The 23,102-nt window shown below is 38.4% G+C and overlaps 1 protein-coding gene across 1 annotated transcript in view; it reads right to left on the bottom strand.

Moving 5' to 3' along the window:
- ZFYVE9 (zinc finger FYVE-type containing 9) overlaps positions 1-6,553 on the bottom strand; it is a 130,677-nt gene extending 124,124 nt beyond the window's left edge. The window contains exon 1 of the mRNA XM_032494272.1: positions 6,435-6,553. The gene's annotated coding sequence lies outside the window, so the exon portion shown is untranslated. The remainder of the gene's footprint in view (positions 1-6,434) is intronic.
- Between the last annotated feature and the right edge of the window lie 16,549 nt (positions 6,554-23,102).

Here is a 23,102-nt window from a genome sequence, read left to right as displayed (position 1 = left end):
ATAAGAGTGTGTAACAAACCAGTTATACAATCTTATATAACTTTCAGCTCACTCAGTTCAAAGTCAGCATTAAAAGATGTAAAAGTGATCATAATCAAGTGGGAAAATACTGTGGGTGATCCACTGTATGTAGAATGAAGGCCTCAAACTTGCACTGTTTACTTAGCCAATGGTTCACTACAGAATTTTCTAACTAGTTTGAAAAAACTTTAGAAACATTAGCAAGTCACTGTTGCTGACTTTGAACTACGTTCTACAAAACCTCATAGAAAAGCTTTAATACCTTAAATGGGAACATACAATAGGGGACTACACTACCTACAAGAATAAAGAAATTTATTGTAAATAACCTGTATTTTTTTAACCAATTTGTATTTATACAAAATTATATATCATGGAAAGGTAATGACAATCCTTAAAATCTGTCAGACCTGAGTGGTTAGAAATGTTAATAGGTAAATATGCAATTGGACTCTAACTTTTTAGAAATGTTTTAGCGTTAAAGGAAAACTAAATCTAAGGCTTACAGTTAATTGCCTTCTGCTAAGAAATGTTCTTAGAAGACAATCGTTTAGTTGAAATCCTCATACCACAATCCCCATCACCACCCAGTGTGGTTAATCAGTTCACTGTTTACTAAACAAGAAACTAGGAAGTTCACAGCTTTTATCTTCAAGCCAAAAAACTTACCATCAAAGAATCTGGCAATTTATCTGCAAGTAAAAGCTTCAACAACTGACCTAAGGACTATAAATAAAAGTTATAAATCTCAAATAGAGTTTTACCTTATCACTTCACACCCACTAGCAGGGCTATAATTAAAAAGACAGATAATAATAAGTTTTGGTGAGGATGTGAAGAAACAAACCCTCATACGCTGCTGGTGGGAAGGTAAAATGATGCAGTTCCTCAAAAAAGTTTAAATGATGAGTTACCATTTAACCCTGGTAATTCCACCTCTAAGTATATACCCAAAAGGAAGGAAAACATGTGAAATATTCACAGCAACATTATTTATAATAGTCAAAAAAAGCAGGAACAACCCAAACTGAATGGATAAATAAAATGTGGTATATCCACACACTGGAATATTATTCAACCGTAAAAAAGGACTACTGATACATGCTATAAATGGACGAACCCTAAAAACATTGTTCTAAATGAAAGAAACCAGTCATATATCTTATGACTCCACATTTATATGAAATGTTCAGAACAGGCAAATCCACAGAGGCAGAAAGTAGCTGCCAAGGGCTGGGAAGATTGAGGGGGATATGGGGAGTAATTACTAATGTGTATGGGGTGGTTGGCTTGGTTTTGTTTTGTTTTGTTTTTTGGAATGATGAAAATGTCTAAAATTAGACAGTGTTAATGCTTGCATAACTCTGTGAATATACCAACAGACAGTGAATTGTACACTTTAAATGGATGAATTGTATGGTATTTGAAAATCTCAATAAAGCTGTTATTTTTTTAAATGGAGCTTTACCTAATAATCTAAATTTAATTGAAGCATATATGTTCTTCATTTCACATCTTAAAACCTCTCTAAATTGGTTAATATTATTTCAAACTTCCAGTTAAAACTCAGGACTGGATATATCCAAATTTTCCTTGATTAACAAAAAGTCTAGAGCCCTTTTACCATTTCCTTAGATCTTACTTTCTAAGACTCCTTCCCTCAAAAAGTAACACATTTCTATTTAATTTTTTAAATCTAGGGTTATGGACTTAAAACTTCCATATTTTTTAAAAATGCAACAGAACTACCATCATAGATCTTAAGCCACATATCCTTAAGGATATGTTATCAAGAATAATCAAAGAGGGAGGGTATAGCACAAGTGGTAAAGTGCATGTTTAGCATGCATGAGGTCCTGGGTTCAATCCCCAGTACCACCTCTAAAAACAAAGAGATAAATAAACATAATTACCTCCCCCTCAACAAAAAACTTAAAAAAAAAGTTTAAAAAAATCAGAAAAAAGAAAAATCACTACAGAATTATCAGCTAAAGAAACTATTGTAGTCAAAAATTAGGGCTCCAAAAGCATTTTTAAGCTTAAATAAACGAATGTAATGATTTTAAACTAAAAGATAATTTACAGAAAAAATTCTAGGATTTTTACAAATAATTCTGTAATATGAAATCCCAAACGCTTCAAGAGCCTCATCCACATAGATAAAGTTCTCCTTTTCCCCTTGCCCAATGTGAATTCAATGCCTTTTTTCTTGATTTCAGCATGTCCAAAGAGATTTACTCATCTTTACCTTATTTAAGGTTCTCAAAAAGTACTTCATAAGTACAAAACATTATATACTGTTTTGATGTTCCCAATAGTTCAGTTCTGTAAATGGGCAACTTACAATACTTCAAAATAAAAAAGTTTAATAGGGAATATTTTATAAAACTCTAAATTATTGTATTTAATAAAATTGAGTATTATAAAGTATAAGGCATTCTATTAACTATACAATTAAAATACTAACTATGATGCCTTGGTTTCGTCTCAAATTAGTAATCTTTAATACTTAAAAAATAGTCATACTGATTTTATTTCTCAGTAGTAAACTCTATAAATAATGATCTTTCAAGCCCTTTCAAACAGAAGTAAACAAGAAGTATATTTTCCACTTCCAGGGTAACATTGATTTACCAGGACTCATGGGACGGGAACTGCAGCTCTGACTTACACATTATATCATTTATATCTTCACAATAATCCTATAAAGTAGGCATTGTCAGTTTCATCTTATAGGCGAATAAATTGAGGCTTAAAGGGATATGAAACTTGTCCAGGATCATATAGGTTATAAGACTAGACCCCATATCTAACAGGTTATAAAAATCTAGTTCCAATCTATTGCAGTTTGTCAGGAAAAGTCTATGTTTTGAAGACTTTCCAATTCTTTTTGTTTTGTTTTGTTTGTTTGTTTTTAGTTTTTGTTTGTTTTCTTTTTTGTTGGGAGAAGGAGGTAATTAGGTTTATTTATTTTTAGAGGAGGTTGTCGGGATTGAACCCAGGACCTCATGCATTGCTAAGCATGCTCTCTATCACTTGAGCTATACCCTCCCCCTTTTCCAATTCTTAAATAATGTTAAGTTTAAGAAATTGATATTGCTTTTTGAAAACTAAGTATATGAACTATGCCTATTCGGCAACTGCAACTGTGCATCTTTCACTGATAATTATATACGATAAATGTTATCTATACAATTCAAGTCAGGTACACAAAAGTAAAATCAAAAATCATATAAAATCCAAAAACAGCTGAAAATGAATAAAACTGAAAGTGAAACAAGTATACATTTTCACAGAGAACAGCTAATTTATTAGCTATAAATAGGGAACATCTAATTTATTAGCTAAAAATGAAATGGAAAATATGTGTAACAGTTCAGATTAAAATTGTTTTCTATCAAAAATTTCCAAAAGTAGACTCATTCTCTAAAAAAATTAAAGCTACCAGTTTTAAGTCACACAGAAATTCCAATGCCTGGTTTTTGTTTTCCCCAAAAGGAAGAATGGAACTGCATATTTATTGAACACCTTCTATGTGACAGACACTGAGTTAACTGCTTTTGATTACTTTTCTCTCATGGAACCTGTTCTACTGCCCTGAGTACTGAGGGGTAATATTACACTAATAGTACATAAGATGAAATTCAGGATCTAAATGTCACATTGCTCTAAGATTGTAGTTAAGATTGCAATTAGGATTTACCCACATCTAATTCCATACTCTGCACCACATCATGCAATTAACAACCACAAAACATACCACACACACACACCATCCCTTTAGGAACATAAGAATTTAAGTTAAAATCCTAGCAGTTATCTTTTAAGCAAGCTTTGTGCCTTGAAACTAGTCTATGGCCAGCATGTAACAAGGGCCAAATAAAAGTTTACAGAATAGAATGAACAGAGGTAGCTAGCTTAGTAACAGAGGAAGAAATGGGATCATCCCCACTCACTCAGTCTTTCTAAAGGAGTTAATACAAAACCACTGGTTACCAGGAAACATACAATTTTCTCCTTGAAGAATAAAACACTGAATCAGAAATTGAAAGAAAAGGAATAACCATATACAAAAATTATTAATTTTCTTAAACAGCAAGCTACTGGATTAAACATAGAAGCCTTAAAGAGAGATCTAGCATGTTCCACTCAATTACAACACGTGTCTGACTCTGCCTTGTAACAGTTAACTAAACATGTCCTGCTTCCACAATTAGCTAGTTGCTAGTACAGCCCTTGGTCATTTTTGTGTTTCTCAGAATACCAAAGGCAGGACATAGCACTTAGTAGCTAAAATTTTATAAAGATCTTTTACAGATTACAAAATCTTTTCAGATGTATCTACCCTAAAAGCCTTGAAAGATAAGCATAATAATGATCTTCATTTTACAGACAATGACATTAAAGTCCAAGATCAAAAGCCAAGGTAAGTGGCCAGGTATCCTTCTGTAACACCTCAGCTACCAGAAAAGGCTCTCATGTTTGTTGACTGAATCAGCTGTCCCTGGAAATACCATTTTTCTAAGATTATAACACCACTATTTGTTGTTCTGAGAAATGACTGCATTGCCACTTAAGACTGATAGCTTTGCTAGAAAAGAGATACTTTCATTCAGCTTGTCAAGGTTAGTTAACTTTAAACTTAATATAAGTGATTCTCAAACTTTAGTAGGACTAAAGAATTGGAGAGCTTGATAAAAATAAAGATTCTTGGGCCACCATCATTTCTTAGAAATTCCAATTCAAAGGGCAAGGACTCACAGCTGATTCTGATGTTGGTAGTCTTTATGGACACAGTAAGAACTGAATTAGATGTTTTAAAACCTAAATCAACCTACCTCGCAAAATTTTTTAATAAAGCCAATTTTTTACAGTTATAAATATTTAAGCAAAATTTTACAGAAACAATACAAGACTATGACATCTAACTGCACAGGTCCTCAAAAAAACGTTTACTACGCCAAACCTCTCTAGACCTTAGGAGCTTCACATGCTACACAGAAGGTAGATCAAGGATCTTTCAGGTAGTTACCCATGTTATTCTGTTTTAATTGATGAATTCAACTATGATTGCAATGTAATTTAGTAAAACATTTTTACAGAGCTTACACAAATGGCTGGATGTTAAACAGTAAAATGGAACAGTTAACATTGAACCTAATACAGAAATAATTTAAAAACCACCAACAATAAAGCTCATTTTAAACTTTAAATGACCATTGCAATGTTCTAACTGTGAGATTATGGGTGACTTTTCCCCTATTACTAAATATTTATTGAGAGTCGGCACCGTATCTCTCTGTACTTTCTAAATTTTCTACAGTAAGTGTATTTTTTTCATAATTACAAAAGTTTTATAACTATTTATTACTCCTGCAACCTTCACATACATAATAGGAAAACATGAATAATTTGAACCACATTTATCATAAACCATAAACACCCAAATATCTGACTTGCAGTATCAAACTGTGATCGCCTTTTTTTTCACATTAATAACAGAACAAATCACTTAATTACTAAAATGTAGAATATGTCCTATTTCCACCAGGTATCTTATTAGAGTAGTTAGCACGACTTTAAAATCCTCTTGTCATCCATCCTATGGACCTATTTAAGGGGATATTTTTGTATCACGTACTGAGGCATTAAAATATTTACACTCCCTTATTAGGGGGATGGGGGAACAGACTTTTTTGGGTTTTTTAAGGTATTTTTCTAATTGTGAGTATTTATCTAGGAAACTTAACATCGCAAAGCTGGGATGGGGCTTTCTCCAAGGCAGACCACGCTCAGCTCAGAAGCAAAATGTAAAAGAAGGCAAAGATGAGCTACTGGTAGGTGATGAAATTTCACCGCAAATAAGACGCAAAAGGTTTTTTTCAGCCCAGTCAGATGGGTGAATGACACTCCAAGAGTTCCAAGGGCTTTCAGGGCCCCGCACTTTCTGCCCACGGATTCTCACCCTGCCCTCCCGCCCTCCCCCCGGGACTCTGTGAGACTCCGCACCCGGCGCGGAGACGCCCAGGCGGTTTCCGAACAGGCGTCCTCTGCCTCCCTCCGGGATGTACGTGCAGGGCCCGGGATAGAAGGCTGCGCTCGGCCCCGGCCCCGGGCCAACCTGAAGGGTGCCAGTGACCCTGCCAGCCCCCAACTCCACACACCGGGTGGCCCCGCAGCCCAGGCCGGGGCGAGGGCTTCCCGACGACGCGGGGCCTAGTCGCTCCCCAAGCGCCTCCAGCCTCCTGGGGGATGCGGGGAGGAAGGGCTGTGGCCCCCAAGCCGCGGGGTGGGGGAGGCGGCCGCAGCTGCAGGACGCCCCGTCCGCCCCGCCCGAAGGCTTGCCGCCAGGGCCCTCCCGGGCAGCCGAAGGCCAGCAAGCCCGGGACCGCGCCGCGCCGCACCACACTCACCTTGAGCAGCGGCCGCCGCCGCTTCAGCATGGCCAGGGGGGTCGTCCCTGAGCCGACAGCCTCCTCCGGAGGGCACCGGCCCGGCCCCGAGCGCCGCCGCGAAGCCTCCCACTCCTGACGGGGCTGTGGTCGCCGCTGCTGCTGAGGCCCAGAGCCCGCCGAGCCACATCGGGCTCCCGGGCCGCCGCAGCCACGCGGATCCCGGAGGAGCGCCGCTGAGCGGGGCCGGGGGCGCAAGGCTGCGGCGGGACGACCGAGGTGCTGCAGGCGGGGATCCTCCGCGAAGCCTCCAGCGTCCCCGTGGCCGCTCCTGCCGCCGGCGGCGCTGGGCCACAGCGCCCCCTGGACTCCACGCCCGGCTACGGCGCCGGGACTGCGGCGACCGCCCGGGCACGAGCGGCAGGGAGCGCGAGGGAGCGCGGCCTGGGGAAGGCGGGGGCCTCATGCTCCCTGCGCCGCCCTCGGCCCCCAGCCCGCCCCCGACCGCGCTTCCCGGAGCCGGAAGCCCCTCGGTCTCCAGCGACCTTGGTAGGTCTCCTCCTCTCTCCCCAGTCCTCAGGCCCTGGGCACCTTTGCACCTTTGCCCTCTCTCCAGAAGGTATGTGAACGTTCCTGTCACTCGGACCTTCACCCGAGAGCAGGAGTGTGAGGGAATTTCCTCATTCTCATCTCTCACGGTTCCAGAGGGATCCCTCCTAATCCCTTCAGTGTGTCTGGGTGTAAGAAGAGTGACCCACAACCAACCTTCTTCCACAGACGCACACAGAATCCTTTCCCAAAACAGATGAAGGAGTTGTCTTTGACCTTAACTTTTTTTGGATATACTGGCAGATCATTTCAGGAATTTCCTTCAGATACCAAACCCTTAACCTCCAAACTCTCACAAAATAGAAAAAGATAGTAACAGGCCGAGCAAGAGAAACGAATAGTCAACTGGTTGTCCAGATATTCATAAACAACTTAAAGGTAAGAAAAGAACAATCCATCTCTTATAACTAACCGACTTCCCCACCCCGTCTTCTACCCGTACACCCCCAGCCCCTGCCAAATCCCAGGTAAGGCTCAGAAGGAAGGAAATTGTAACAGCGAGGACTGTGGAATCATTCTCTTTACAGATACTCCAAATTTGATTTCAGTCAAACGCTAGGGTGCAAATATCAGCACTAAAAACAAAGGAAATAAAAAGACTGTCAAAGGAAAACAGAGAAAGAAATTCTTCAAATTGTCTGGTCCCAAATTTTTCTACATACATCATTTTATCATACAGTGGTTTCTCAGAATGAGCAGGGACTTCAGTGGCAGACAGATCCTGATACTACCAATTCCAGCTCTGTCCCGTTTAGCTTTATGACTGTGCAAGTTATATAATATTTCTCAACCTCGGTTTTCTAATGCCTTGCTGGTTGTTGTGAAGTGTGGAGATAATTTATGTAAAGGAACTGGCCCATGGAAAGTACTCAGGAAGTATTAGTTCCTATTATTGTTGATTCCAAAACACCCTCTCATTCTTTCTTAGATTCAGGATTGTTCTCACCTGGTTTTTTTTTCTTTCTCTAGCTGTATTGTGTAAATGTATTCCTATCAAAAGCTGGGTGCATCATTCTTCATCATTCCTGCTCTGGGTATAATTTCCCTAAATTTCACTAATGAATTTATATAACATCCCTCCACTGAAGAATAATAGAGCCTAGTTCCCTGGATCCTATGACATGCTGTTGCATAGCAGATACCTGCATAGAACCAGTATATTTTTCTGTATAAAAAAGAATTATAAAGCAATCTCACCTTACCTTAGGTTATGTCCTAATAATAATAAATCTTAATGAGAAAATTATAAGGTCTCTGGGAACTTGCAAATAATAATTGAGCAGCCACCTTAGAGAAAACATAACCTAACAGCTCTCTTCCAATCAATGAAAGCTGTTCCTGTACAATCCGGAGTGTGCCTTCACCACCTACTTCTGAGTCACATTGCAAAAAAAAAAGGAAAAAAATCACTATCCCCTTTTTATAACAAGAAACTGGAGCTCTGAAGGCAACTATGATTTATCCTCACAACAGCTCTATGAATTAAGTACTATACTACCACCATTTTACATGGGAAATACCTCCAACCTAAGGAAAAGCTGGAAGTAGACCCTGAGATTCCTTCAGTCTTCTGTCTGATACCCTAACAGTCCTTTCTGCAATATTCAGAAAATGCATTAAGAGTAAGTTACTGTTGCTAAAAATCTTCAATCTAGAGAAAAGCACCCTTTAAGTGAGATTAGTTTGGCAGCCTAACATTAGCACTGTGCTTTCCAAGCCTGGTTCACTACTGCTGCAGGAAATCTGCACTTATTTATGAATAATCATGCTACCCAGGGTGTAGCTACTACGTGAAGATGATTCATTTGTTCCCAGGACCAGTTTCCTCTTGCTTCACGCTTTCTCCCCTTCTATTTAAATTATGTTGCTCAAGAGTTTGCCTTTATCATCACTACCACCTCCCTGATTGTAATAATCCATTTTAAATCCTTTCATCTGCAAGTTCATTCCATTGTTTTGACTCTTCCTACCCAGTTGCTCTCTTTGTATAATCTCTCATCTGTTTTTCTCTCCTCTCTGGTAAATCCTTCATTTTAATCTGCCTTGACCTCTGTCAATTGATTTGGTTACCCTACTCTCAGTTTTGCATTAATTTCCACTACTATCCAGTGATTCTAAAATACCTCTTTATTAATATCTGGTAGGCCTCCCCACTTTCATTTTTATATCATGTACATCCTGTAGAAAGGCAGTATTCTAAGAACGGTTTCTTTAAGTGAATTTAAAGTGTAGTACCCCAAACAAAAATTTCTTTGCTCCTTAAAATTTGTTGTTTAAAATTCAGGCCTTTTATTTGTCAATTATACCTCAATAAAGCTGAGGGGAAAAAAGTCATCAAAAAGATACTCATTTTTTGGCTTGGTGAATGGCATAGGAATCATCCTTAACTCTTGTGTCCCTGTCCTGGACAACTGATACTAAACCTGATAAATTCTACTGCTTGATTTTATTGAATTTCCCTCCTCCTCTCCAACTCCACTTCCACCCCTTTGGGTCTGGGGTATATACTTAATAAATTATAGGTACACTGAATGAAAAGAAAGAAGGGAAGGAGGAATGAATGAATATTTGTGTACAAGAGTACACAGTATAAAATTCTGTTTAAAAGAAGGCACAAAACCTTCTTCATGCTCCCAGTAATCCTTGTGCTTCCCAATTTATAAGCACTCATTACTACACTCTCAACACCTGTTTACTTATACCATCAGTTTGGGAGTGTATGATTCATCTGTGGTTCCCACAACCAGTCTCAGCACAGAGTACACCTCAGGGGATGTAAAGTTGAACTAAGCTGTGGCTTAGCCTGATGTGTATCAGGCTAGTGCATCACACCTACTCAGCGACTTCTCAGGCCTTTCCCATTAACTTCAAGGGTCCACCGCAGAGTATGACTCCCCTTCAACAGGTGATTGCCCTGCTGCCCAGAACTGACCCGAGCCTGCTGCTGCTAGCTGTGGCCTCCCACACTCCTGTAATCACCAATCACAGTCAGGAGTCAAACCCAGAATTCAGTTACCTGTTACCAAACAGGAGAGCCCTGGAGCAGGCCAGAAGTCAGTAAAGCAGTACAAACTTAAAAAGGAAATTGGGGATGTTTAGGAGCTTGTTAGGTCACTTGAGTCATTTAAAAAAGAACAAAGCAATTCCCATTTTAGGAATGGAGTAAGGAAGTAATCAAATATGTGAAAAAAGATAGGTGCAAAAATGTGTTTACTATATATTTTACTATAGGTTTATAACAAAAATATTAGGAAGACCTTAGGTGAGTTAAATGAATTACAGTATAGTACAGAAATACTATGCATCTATTAACATTGCATTTTTTTATTTTTCAATTTTATTATGTAAAATTGATATAATTTGTACATATACAATATGTTGCATGTAAATACATATATACAATATACTGCACATTTTTAAAATTTACATATATAACATTGCATTTTTAAAGAATTTTACATGACATTGAAAACTGCTCATGGTTCAATATCAAATTGAATGTTAAGTAAAAAAGACTATTGTATGATCCCAATTATGTTTGTATATATTTTTAAAATATATAAATATAGTATTTAGAAGGAAATAATACAAAATGTTATATGTTTGTGGGATTTTTAACTTTTTATTTTGAAATAATTTCATATTTAAAGAAAATTTTCAAAAATTCTACAGAAGAATCCATATATCTTTTACCCATATCTAGCCACATTTGCTTTATTCTTTTCTGTGTGCACACATGCTCTCATTCTCACTCTTTCTTCTGTCACAGATAGACATAAATATAGATATTTAAAGAAACTAGTATTATTTTCTTATCCATTTATCCCTAAATGTTTTTCAGTATATTTCCTCAAAATAGTACAGCTATCACAGTACAATTATCAAAAGCAGAAACTTAATATTGATACAGTGCTGTGATTTAATCTATGAACTTATTCAAATTTTGCAAATTGTTCCACTGATATTCTTAAAAACAAAAGAAAAAAAAATTTTTCTGACTCAGGATTCAGTGCAGGATCACATGTTATAATTAGTGTCAAAGCTTTCTAGTATTCTCTAATCTGGAACCACTTCTCAGTCTTTGTTTTTTATGACCTTGACATTTTTACGGAATACATGCCATTTATTTTGTAAAATATCTCTCAGTTTGAGTTTGCCTGATGTCTTTTCATGATAAGATTCAGGTTATGCATTTTTGTCAGGAGTACTATAGAACTGATGCTGTGTCCTTCTCAATGCATCATATCAGGAGGCATGTGATACCTATACAGCCCATCACTGACAGGTGAGAGCAGTTTTGTTCACTGGGTTAATTAAAGTAGTACCTGCCAGGTTTATCCAGTGTAAAGTGACTATTTTGCTCTTTGTGACTGATAAATATCTTATGGAGTGATCACAAGTTTTAATATTCACTGATAATTTTTACTTGAAACAGTTATAAGTATAGTAGTCATCAAATTTCTAATTTCATCATTAACATTCCTTAAACATTTTCTACTTGCCTTCCTACTGTATGGGAGAGCTTTTTGCTTTTCCCTGATTTATTCATTTATCCACTTACTGATTTATATCAAGATGAACGCATCAATTTTTATTTTATTCTATGAATTTTATACTCATTACCATCATTATATATTTTGACATAAAATTTTTCAGATTTGGTTGGCTTTTATGTTCTATTATCACCTCACCATCATTTTCCAAGCATTTCCCTTACTTTCTGGCACTGCATCCCAGGCTTACCTTGTGCTTTCCTCATCCCAGCCCTGGAATCACCCTTTTCCCTAAAAGCCCTAGTTCCATTTAGGGAGAATGATATTTAGAAATTAAGATCTAGGTGGTAGGTGTGCTCATTGACACTATGGTGCCATTGCTTCTAGGCTCTCTCAGTGAGTAGAGCTAGAACACACACACACACACACACACGACTTTTGCTTGAACATCATTTTTATTTTAAAGAGCAACAGATGAATTGTGGTTATTCAGACTTGGGAATTTGACAGACATTTCCTAGAAAATGGCTGAAGTGAGCTTGTCACATCAAGGAAAACAACTAACAGTATTTGTTGCCAGTGATAAAATTCAAGCTTTCAAGTAAATACTAGAATTTTGAAAAACTTGTATTCCCCACCATAAACTTGACAGCTTCCCAAACTTTTCTGAAGAGATGGGTGGTTATAGTAACAAATGTTGTGGAGTGGTTTGTTTGTTTTTTAAAAGTATATAATGAATAAATAAATAAATAAATAAAATAATATAATGAAATATGTCAACATTTGAAAGGTCTACATAATTCTGTGAACTAGTATTTTTTCAAATGATCAATACATAATGTTACAAATACATATGTGGGTGAAATATCCCTTTAAAGTATTTTATAAGCCAAAATATTTTAATGGAACAGAGTACAAAAAATTAATTGATATGGTTTCAAATTCCACATTGCAGCTAACCATTAAGAAATTACCACTTGTCAAGTTTTGATCTAGTATCAAAGAAAATACCTACAAATATCTGAAATGACTATTAAAATATCCTTACTTTTCTAACCACATATCTGTTAGGGACATATTTCCTTCATGTATATCACCTGAAACAACATATCCCAACAGACTAAATGCAGAAGCAGATGTGATAATCCAGCTATCTCCTAGGGGACTGACTTTAAAGAGATTTGCAAAAATGTAAATAATGCCACTGTTCTTACTATGTTTCTGTTGTGGAAAATATAGTTATTTTTTATTAAAATAAGTTATGTATGTTAACGTACAGTGAGTTCACTATTGGTATTTTACATAAATGAATAAATAATTATTTAAAATATTTTCTCAGTTTTAATTTCTAAGATGATAAATATCAATATAGTCCACATAGACAAAAGATCTCTGAGGTCCTCAATAATTTATAAGGGTATAAAGGGGGCTTGTTACCAAAATGTTTGAGACCCACTTCAATAGTTTATTCTCCCATAATTTATTCCATACATTCTCCTATGTGTGAGTATTTAGATTGTTTCCAGTATTTTGTGTTACAGACAAGGTTGCAACAAATAATTTTGTGCATGTGTATTTTTCCAATGTTGTAGATATATCTTTAGAGTAAGTTCTTTGAAGTGAGATTTCTGGGTGAAGAGATACGTGCATATGTAGTTTTATTAGATATTACCAAACTACTCTTTCAGAAGGTTGTGCCTCACTGCTACCATTGTTTGTCTCCCCTACCAGTACGTATATTTTCTGTCAAATCTGATATAAGAGATATAACACTTTTGAGACTGTGTAGTAGAAAAAGCTTTGGAACAGACAGACCTAGATTCAAATCCTGTCTAACTACTGAATATGAACAGAGGACCTTTTTCTTCATCAATGAAATGAGGCTAATGTCTGTTATATATGCAAGGAATTGGCAAACAGTATTTGTTATTATCTGAATCTCTCTGGATACATATGAGTTGCAGTCAGGGTTGACCAGCAGTTACCCTGGATTCCTTGGGGGTAAAGAATGGATTGTCCTAAATGGAACTGCAGAGGATTTGATAGTAAGAGAGAATATTCAGAGTTGAAAGTCTTGGAAGTGACCTAGGGTGCAGCAAGAGAACAGATAATCTAAATCAAAGAGAAGGCCAGAAACAGATACTAAAATCTAGGCTACAGAGCCTAGGATCTATGCAATGAGAGCACAGAACAGTCAGTCAGTTGGTCAGATATTTATTGAACACTATAATGTATGAGACACTATGTTCCATGGTAAGCAAAATACTGTCTCTGCCCTTAGGTTTGGTCTATTGGTGGAGGCAGATGAGAAAAAAGGCAATTAGAATTAGGGTGTAAGCACAGTGTGCTACATAGGAATACAAATCAGGGGCATCCTACCCAAACATATGGGGTTGGGCAAGATTTTTTAGAGGAAGTGATACATAAACAGAGACTTGAAGAATGTCTGGGACTTAGCGAGGTAAATTGGGTGCAGAGGCAGGAGCGGTGAGACAGGGGAAGAGTGTGTTCCAGGTAGCAGGTATAGAATATGCAGTAACCCAGAGGCAAGAGAAAACATGATGTGTCTGAAGAACTGAGAGACAATTTTAGCTGAGGCAGAGAGGACAAGGATGGGAAGGAATGACAACCAAGGTGGAGGCCAAATCAGGAAAGGCCTTGTAATCCATCTCAAGGACCTTGGATTTTATTTTATGGGTGATGGGAAGCCGTTAGAGCTTTTAAGCTGGTCAATGGCATTAACAGTTTTGATTTTAGAAAAGATCACTCTAACTGCTGTGTAGAGAATAAATTATAGAGGGCACAAATTTGGAGACAGGAAAGCCATTTATAAGTGTCTGTTGCAATAATCCAGACAAAAGTGATGGTGAACCTGAATTAGGGTAGAGCAGGGAGAGTGGAGATTTCACGAAGCAAAATCGTCAAACTTATGATCAGATTGGTGTGTGAAAAAGAGGGAGAAGTTAAAAGTGACACTTGGGTTTCTGGCTTAGGTATTTGGGTATTCCATTCTGTCCAACTGGGAGACAGCAGGGGCGGGAGAGCAGGCTTGAGAGAAAAAATGATGAGTGCTGTTTCAACATGTTGACAAATTAGGAAACTGAGGTTCAGAGAGGTGAAGTTATGTATTCAAGGTGACTGTAAGGGGTAGAGCTAAGATTCCAACCCAGGTCTGTCTGACTACAAATTTCTTTGTTGTTTCAGCACCACCACACCTCTTCTCACACTCAGAGAGGGAATGTGCACCAGCTACCAGGGTGGAGAAAACCACTTGTAATGTGAGTGAAATACTTTCCTATAAGTTACATTTGACTGAATAATACCACAAGGGTGTTTCCATAAGCATGATTATTATTATCAACATTCTGTCCATAGTGACTTACACTGCCATTCTCTGGTCCTAGAAGGAAAGTATTAGGATACTTTGATGTTAGAGAATGTTTATGATATGTTTTCATAAGAATTACATATGAGGCAGCATGGCACGTGTGGTGCAATGGAAAGACCCTGGGTTACAGACTGGACACTTGGGTTCTAATGATGTAAACATGGACTGGACTGAGGAAGAAAGTTTTTATTTAGGCATCTGAATCTCTGGGCCTCACCTCAGTGTCCAGTTCAGTCAGGGCCCCTTCAGCACACTAGCCTACTCCATACTACCAACCATGTACAGAGATAGTATGGCATAGTGGGAGGAGCCTGCATTTTGGAGTTGGCAGATCTGAGTTTAAATCACAGCTCCACCAACTTCAAGCTGTTTGACTGACCGTAGTTACTTATTCTCTCTGAGTCTTGTTTTTCTTATTTGTACGGTACATAGTTGAAAGAATTACAAAGAAAGTGTCAGGTACGTGGTAGGCTCTCAAAGTTGATTATCTTGCCTTGCTTTTGCTCATCTTTTGAACCTCAAACACTGTTTCCTATCTCTATCTCCACAGCCCTAGAAGAAAGTTAACAGCATCTTTATACCCTTTCCTATTCTTTCCAACGTACATGTATTCGCTCATACTCAGAAAACCAAATAAACAAAAAATATTTTGGAGGAGAGTAGACCAGCCAAGTAGCCAGCATCCATTATAGCCTGATGACTCACAAGGTTTATTTTTTTTGGGCATGCTACATCCAAGTTGTACATGTGAGTGAATAATGTCAATTATGTGTGCGTTCTCGTGTGAATGTGAATTGGCCTCAATCCCACAAACACTGATCTCTAAATATGCTCCAGACACTATAGGAATACAGAGTTGGGAAAAAAATGTTTTTGCTTAGTTTTAAATGTATTCATATATATGTGTTAATGTATGTTTTGGCTGAGAAGACAAAGGATTGGATTCATACATTTGAGGAATATATCAGCTGAAAACACTGATGGGCTGGAGCCAGCTTGTATTAGCTCATGAGAGCCAGTTGTTAAATTTTAAGTAACTTTGTGAGCCAATTGTTAAATGTGGCCATTTTGAAAAGTTAAGTTATGTAAACTTACAATTAAATTATATTAAAAACAGAGTTTATAAATAGAGTTAGTCCTTGCTTGCAAAGTTCTGAAATGAGCAAATTTTAGTTCCCACAGTTTAGTTCAATAACATCAGTCCAACAAAACAATTCAAGTTTCGCTTATCACAGTATATTAACTGCAAGTAATTGCACAAAGTATAAACTTTGCTGCTATCTCTTCAGTACACACTATGTAAATAACAGACGGACTTTATGATCTGTGATCAATCACATCACTTCTTTCAAAGTCTATCAGTAATTGGTCACTGCACATCTGTTGTTACTCAGTCCTTGCACAGACAATAATGTGTATATTGTGCTGCCTCTTTTACTGCTAGTGATAAAACTCACATGACGTTTTACGGAAATGAGTAATCAAAAAAGGGAATTAGCAAAAAAAAAAAAAAAAAGATCTGGCTGGAAGTGAAACTCTAATTGAACATAAATGGAATTATAGAAAAAATAGTTGAGCATGGGAATGTTGACAGTCCTTCCATTTAGAATACACTAGATCTGCAGCTAGAGGAACTTAGTGAAAACAAACTTAATGACATAAATGAGGAAAATGGTTGTGACCAAAAGAATGAAGATATCTTAGAGAAAGCTACCCCAGTAAGGAAATTCACTTTAAAAATTTTAGAGATATTTCACAATGTTGAAAGTGCAAAAAATAAAATGTTGAAAGCTGATCCAAACTTAGAAGTAGAACCATGTTCCAGGCATAGAAAAGTTGTTTACTCATACTGTAAGTTATACAACAAGAAGGCAAGCATTGTTTAAATTACTCTTGATAATTTTTTGCAAAGAAATAAAACAGTTTAATTCTCAGTGTTTTGAATGTTTTAAGTTATAGTGTGCTCTACCACTCAGTGGGGAAAGAATAGCCTTTCAACAAATGTTGCTGGGACAACTGGATATCTACATGCAAAAGCAAGTGATAGGGCAAATGTTAATAATGCAGATTGAATTTAAAACTGTGTTGCATCTATAGCTGTTACACTGTGAAAAACACAACAAAAGTTAAGGAAATATTCTTCCAGCATTTGAAAACTGTAACCGAGCAGGACTCTGTTGTCATCAGTGACCATCTGATATCTGTAATGGTGTTTGAAACTGCTGAACTATGTAATGGTTTAAAGGGTTTTTCTCATGCTCTTGCTGACCAGGGTTAGGCTGGAAAGGAGGGAGGCTTGGGTGGTCTGCCCAACCCCCTTGTGGTGCTGGTGATGTGTGCAAGGATCATGCTCAGTGCCCTGCTTTTGCTCTCAGTTCCCTGCTCCTGACCCCAGTGCCCTCCTCTTAACCCTTTGTGATTTCCTTGTATCCTGTTGTTCCAGCTGTAGGCCTCAGACTGCAGCAGGAGGTCCCAGGCCTCAGCCTCCTTACAAGGCTAAAAGAATTTATCAACCTGACTTTAAACTGCACAATTTTTTCCCTAGAGTTCTTTTCCATAGAGCCCTTTCCTATGCATCCTTTGTTCTAGATACAAGAATATTAAGAATGTCCCAAAGTGGAGGTGAACTTCACACCCAGCAGAGAGAAGGGGACCGCTGCATCTGCAAAAACAAGAACAACTTTGCAACAATTTGTTACCCTGTATATGATCTCTATGGAAACTAGCTCTGCTCCTTGAACTTGAACTTTTACTATAAAACCCCCTGCCTTCTCTCCCAGGTAGGCTCACAGTCTTAGAGACATTAGCCCACTGTGACCTGCCTTTTCTACTTCATCCAAAACTCTGTTCTCGAGTCTCAATTTGGTAAGCAGGGTAAAGAAGCTGTGTTTCAGCAACAAAATTATTACCTGATTCAGCAAATACATCACCTATACTATTAACAAATGAGTGAAGTTCCAATAGATATTTTTGTTGTTTCACTTTCATATTACTTGTTAACATAAACAAAAATGTTAACCCACATTTATTTCAGAACTACACTCAGAGGGCTAGTTGTTAAACATGTACCAGTGCACCACAGGCTGGAAAGGACATCAATAATCCTATAATCCAGCATTTCTTATCATTTGACATGTTAGGGGCATGAAGCCCAGGACCAGCCCAAGGTCACAAACAAGTAAATGGATGGATGGTCAACTTTCGAGTCATGTACTGTTCTTTTACACTTTAAAACCACCCCTCTGGAAAATATGTTCTCCATGAAATACCAGAGTGAGGATGGGCAGTGAAGATGCGTGAAACAGTTGTCATCAGTTTAGCTAATAAAAAGCCCTTCTCTCCAGGGTCCTAACAGTGCCGTGTACCTCCCCTGGGGGAGGGAGGACCCAGAAGAATCAGGGCACAAGAAGAGACCTGCTAGGTGCCTCTCCCTATCCAGGCAGACAGCAGTTGGGCAGGCAAACAAGCCATGTCTTATTTTTGGACTTTCTTCTCCTTACACCCTGAGGCATTGAAGAGATTGGGGAGATATTCAGGCTTCTCTCTTAATAAGGGATTAAACAGAGTCCTGGCCCATGGGAGAGGATCAGGTTCAAACCTGGCCTCCAGACCAAAGCACTCTCTTAGACCTCAATCACTTGGAACATCACTTTAATATTATCGTATTTACCCAGAGTCTCCTTGGGAGGCAAGCAAGGATTGTTAATAATAATAGACCTTTACTTTTACATACAGCCCTTTATAATTTACAAGGTTTATGTATATGCACCGTCCTGTTTGAGCCCTGTATGGTGAGTAGGGTAGGGGGTTAGTAACCCTATTTTACAGATGAGGAAATGAGGCTCAACAAGACAAGGTGCCCAAGTTCATGGAACAGATTTCAGGACTGGAACCCAGATATACTGACATAAAATTTAGTTGTCTTCCATGGCACCAATTACCACAGCACAGGCCTTGAAATATTCAGAGAATTCTTATTAGTGATAGTTATTAATAATAAAATACATATTGTTAGGAGAGAGAAAAATGGAGGCAGAAAGATCTTTGAGAAGCTGCTATTCAGGAGAGTTTAGGAAGCTCTTTCTGAGGAAGTCATGTGTAAGTTGGGACACACATGCCAAGTTAGCCAGGAGACAGTGTGTGCACTGGTCTGGGAAACATAGTCAGTCAGTGTGGCCGGAGTGGCCTGAGCAAGGAGTGAGTGGCAGGAGGTGAGACCAGAGAGCAGTGGGCAAGAATGAGATCACAAAGGACTTGCAGCCAATGGTAAGTGTTTGGGATTTTTATCCCAAGGACAATGGGAAGCCTTGGAGGGTTTTCAACCAGGGTAGGAATGTGATCCAATCTATGTTTAAAATATCACTAGGCTGCTGAGAGGCAATGGAATTGTAGAAACAAGATTTGAAACAGAAAACAGGAGGCTCTTTCAGAAATCCAAGCAAGATGGTAGCTTGGACTAGGCACCAGATAGTAGCAGTGGAGATGAATAACTTTGAGTGGATGAATTTGAAATATGTGCCAGATACTGTCAAATGTATTTTCTTATTTAAGCCTCACAACAGCCCAGTGATTGTAGGTATTTTACAGATTCTTTAATTTTGTAGATGAGGAAGCTGAGATTCAGACAGATTTCATCTTCCTTATCATGCGTCCCTCTGCAGAAGAATGATCATCTTGTCTGCCAAGAAACTGAAATTCAGAACCCAGAGTAGGTGTCAGGGTGATTAGCATGATAAAGTCCCTGTCTGAAAGGCTTTTTCTTTTTCCAGATGAAAGAGATGGGTCTAGTGAGGGAATTTCTATGGATAGAGGAGATTATATCAACTAGAGAGTTGTATGTGACTTAGCATAAGATCAGGCCATCAGGACCCTATTGGGTAACATGAAAAATTTAAACCCTATAAAGATGTAATTATAGATTGATGGAATTTGAAAGACTCTTTACAGATAGTTGGGTACAAATGTCCTACTTCACAGATGAGAAAACGAAAAAGTAAAATTCGGAGAGGGGGAGGGGCTTGCAAGGGTCACCTAAAATGCAAATGAATTCCATGTGGAGAAGGTGTGCTTTTCAGTAACAGAAGGGGAGCAAATCTCACTTCTGCTCCTCGGAGTTCCCTGAAATAGGAGCCACTATCTTCCCACATGACAACCTCTTAAATCCCCAAACAAAGCTGGCTCTTGAGAAAGCTGGAGAGAGGGGCAGATTGTCCTCAGGATTCTAGGTTCCTCTTCCTCCCTCTGTTGCCCCTTTCTTCCCCAGGTGCTCTCTTTTCTCTTAAAAAGTATGCTTTGGGGAAAGGATCTTCTATCAGACACTTGCTTTGGCATGAATTAAAGAGAAGCAAATTGCAATAAGTCAGGGCCCCTAAATCCTGCCTCTCACTGCCATGTGACCCTTGGGCAAATCGCTGCTTCTCTCTGGCCTGTTTCCTTATCTATGTAATGAAGATACTGGACATAATTTTTGAGGGGCCTGCTAGTTCTGATCTTATGGGCAGAACTTATTCATTCCCACAACGCCAGATTCCTGGCACAGAGTAGGTTCACCAGAACTCTTGGCTACCTGGTGAGGTGATGCTCATCTGGTGGACTGTCATCAGCTGCTGGGCCCTCCCTGCTTCTCACTCATCCCCATCCTCACCTGCTCCCTCACTGCTGATAACCTAAAGCTCCCAGGATTCAGATTCTCTTTCTTCTCTGCATTCAAAGAAGGAAGATGCCCCAGCCTTCACCCTTGGTCCTCATACTCATTCTCTGAATATAATTCAAGGGAAGCATCTTCCTGCCTTAAAATATCTCTTCCACCCACTGGGAGGAAGTGACATTTTGATGAAAGAACAAGAGCTTTGGAGTAAGTAGGTTTGGGTTTGAATCTGTCCCTGCCATTTTACCAGGTCTGTGATTTGGGGCAGGTTACCCCTTTATCCTCAGATCCCGAAGCCCTGCATGCTGTGAAGATTAGAGATAATGCCTGTAAAATACCTGTTGAAGAAAAGCATATAGAAATCTCTCTTTCACTTAACAAAAAAAAATCACATTAGAAGTAGAATATTAAGAGAGCTGTCCCTCTGTTTTCTTCCTACAAGTTTTTAAAAATGAAGTGATGCCATCTAACAGATGATTTTTTAAAAGCCAAATTGCAATGAAAAGTCTTTCCTCCTTCCAGTGCCTAAGATACAGTGTTCAATACATTTTGATTATCATTATAATTACAATTGTTGATTTTAAGAGCACTGACTGTATTCATAAGGTTCTGAATTCTCTCTAAAATAGAAATCTGATTCAAAACTCTCTCCTGCTTAAAAATCTTCAGTGGCTCCCCATGCCCCACGTGGTATAAAGCCCAAACTTTTTACTGTCAGAGTTCTTAACACTCTGGTCCAACCTGCTTTTGCAGTCTAGAGTTTCTGGTACAAGCAAAAATAAAAAATGTAAGTTTTGATATTGTACCTTAGCCACTCAGCATTTTCTCTTCACTGTGGTACTAGGATAATTTCTACCTTATAGATTAAATAATAGTAGCTTGTTATAGCTAGTAATTATTGCAGTTATTAAGTGCTGGCTAGTGTACAAAAATTTGACAAACTAATTTAATCCTGACAAGAGCCCAGTGAAGCAGTTACTTTTATTTTCAGATGAGAAAACTGAAACTTAGATTAAATAATTATCAAATATAACAAAGACTTACACACAGGTCTAGCTGGGTCCATCACAGTCCATGGTATCAGCCATTGTGCTATAAAGCCTTCCTTGAGGGTATATATTTCAAAGGACTTTGTATGCAACAAGTCTGTGAACATCTCCTTCTTTGGGTCCAATGCTCCGACTACACAGAGCAAGTTACCATTCTCAAAGGCGCATTTACAGCTTTGTGCCTTTGCTCATATTGTTCTCTCTGCCTGAAGTACTCTTATTTCCTCTCAAAAATTCCTTTCATGAGACCCAGGTAGGAGATCACCTACTTTGTGAAGTCTTCCCTAATTCACTGGCACAGCCCTCATCCATTCAATGGTAGGTGTTAAAACTTCTCCATCTTTGTCTCCTTGGTCCTTTCCACTTGGTAAGTGTTCAGTAGATATTTGTTGAACTCATTAATCTTAAGTCACTTATTATAAATTCAGTGAAACCAATCAAGGGAGTTTTCTTTTCTAAGGATCTTCAAGTATGACCAAGGAAATCTGAAGTGATTGTTGAGAGACACTGAAGAGAAAAACAGCAGTGTAATTCAAGCTATGTCCAACAGGTGGCATAGTAGTCACAGTCAGAGCAGCAAAGGAAGTGCTTTTTTGAAAAGGGAGGCAGATAAAAACAATAGCTCTTATTTGAATAATGTTCACAAAGTCCTTTTGTGTATATCATCTATATGAATATTTAACCCCCATTTTACAAATGAGGGTGGAAATAAGGGAACTTTTCCAAATCCCAGAACCCTTTTAGAACACAATATCTAGATCGATTATGTAAGGTGATTTCAAGGGTCCATCAGAGGCCCTATGGTTTTCCTTCGAAATTACCTCCCTTCTGTTTTGAAAATGTGTGAAATGTTATTTAGGAGCTTCGAACTCTTTGGCAGAGACTTTGAAATGTAAATGGAGGGTAGGGATAGGAGAATGTATGAAATACTTTAAATCATTTGCACTTTAGTGTAAAAAGTGTCAAATATATTCTTGAGAACCACTAGACCTAAGTGGGTTGGATGGACACAGTGAGTGTGCATAATAAGGGCACTGGCGACCTGAAGGAGAGCCACTAAGTTGAGATGGCAAGGAGGGGAAGGAAAAGGAACTATAAGAAGAGTCATTAGCTTAATTTTGTCATAGGCTAATCTGGCTCTTTTTTTGCTCATTTCCGGAGGACTCCATTCATCAAGGGATTTGTTGTCCCAGGAATTTGAGAGTACAGTTCAGGATAGTGAGGGATCAAGTAAGAATACCTGGGAAGTTCTAAAGAAACCTTTATTGGCATCCTCTAGATAGAAGCTAGAAAACTGAGAGTCCAATCTGGGGTTGTAAGCATAAAATCTATAGTAATATAGTAAAATCTGAAATTCTAAGTTTGGCATCTAGAGTTCTCAGACTTTGATAAAACTTGGAGGTCAAAAATAAAATATGAAAATCACAGATTAGGACTTGTGTTCCAAATATAGAATATTGGGTTGCTAGTATTGAAATTCTAGAATTAGAATTGCTGGTTGTG

Source organism: Camelus ferus, chromosome 13 (genome assembly GCF_009834535.1).
Source record: "Camelus ferus isolate YT-003-E chromosome 13, BCGSAC_Cfer_1.0, whole genome shotgun sequence".
Taxonomy (NCBI): Eukaryota; Metazoa; Chordata; class Mammalia; order Artiodactyla; family Camelidae; genus Camelus; species Camelus ferus.
Note: the sequence above shows the minus strand (reverse complement) of the source record. Positions and strands in the feature narration are given on the sequence as shown.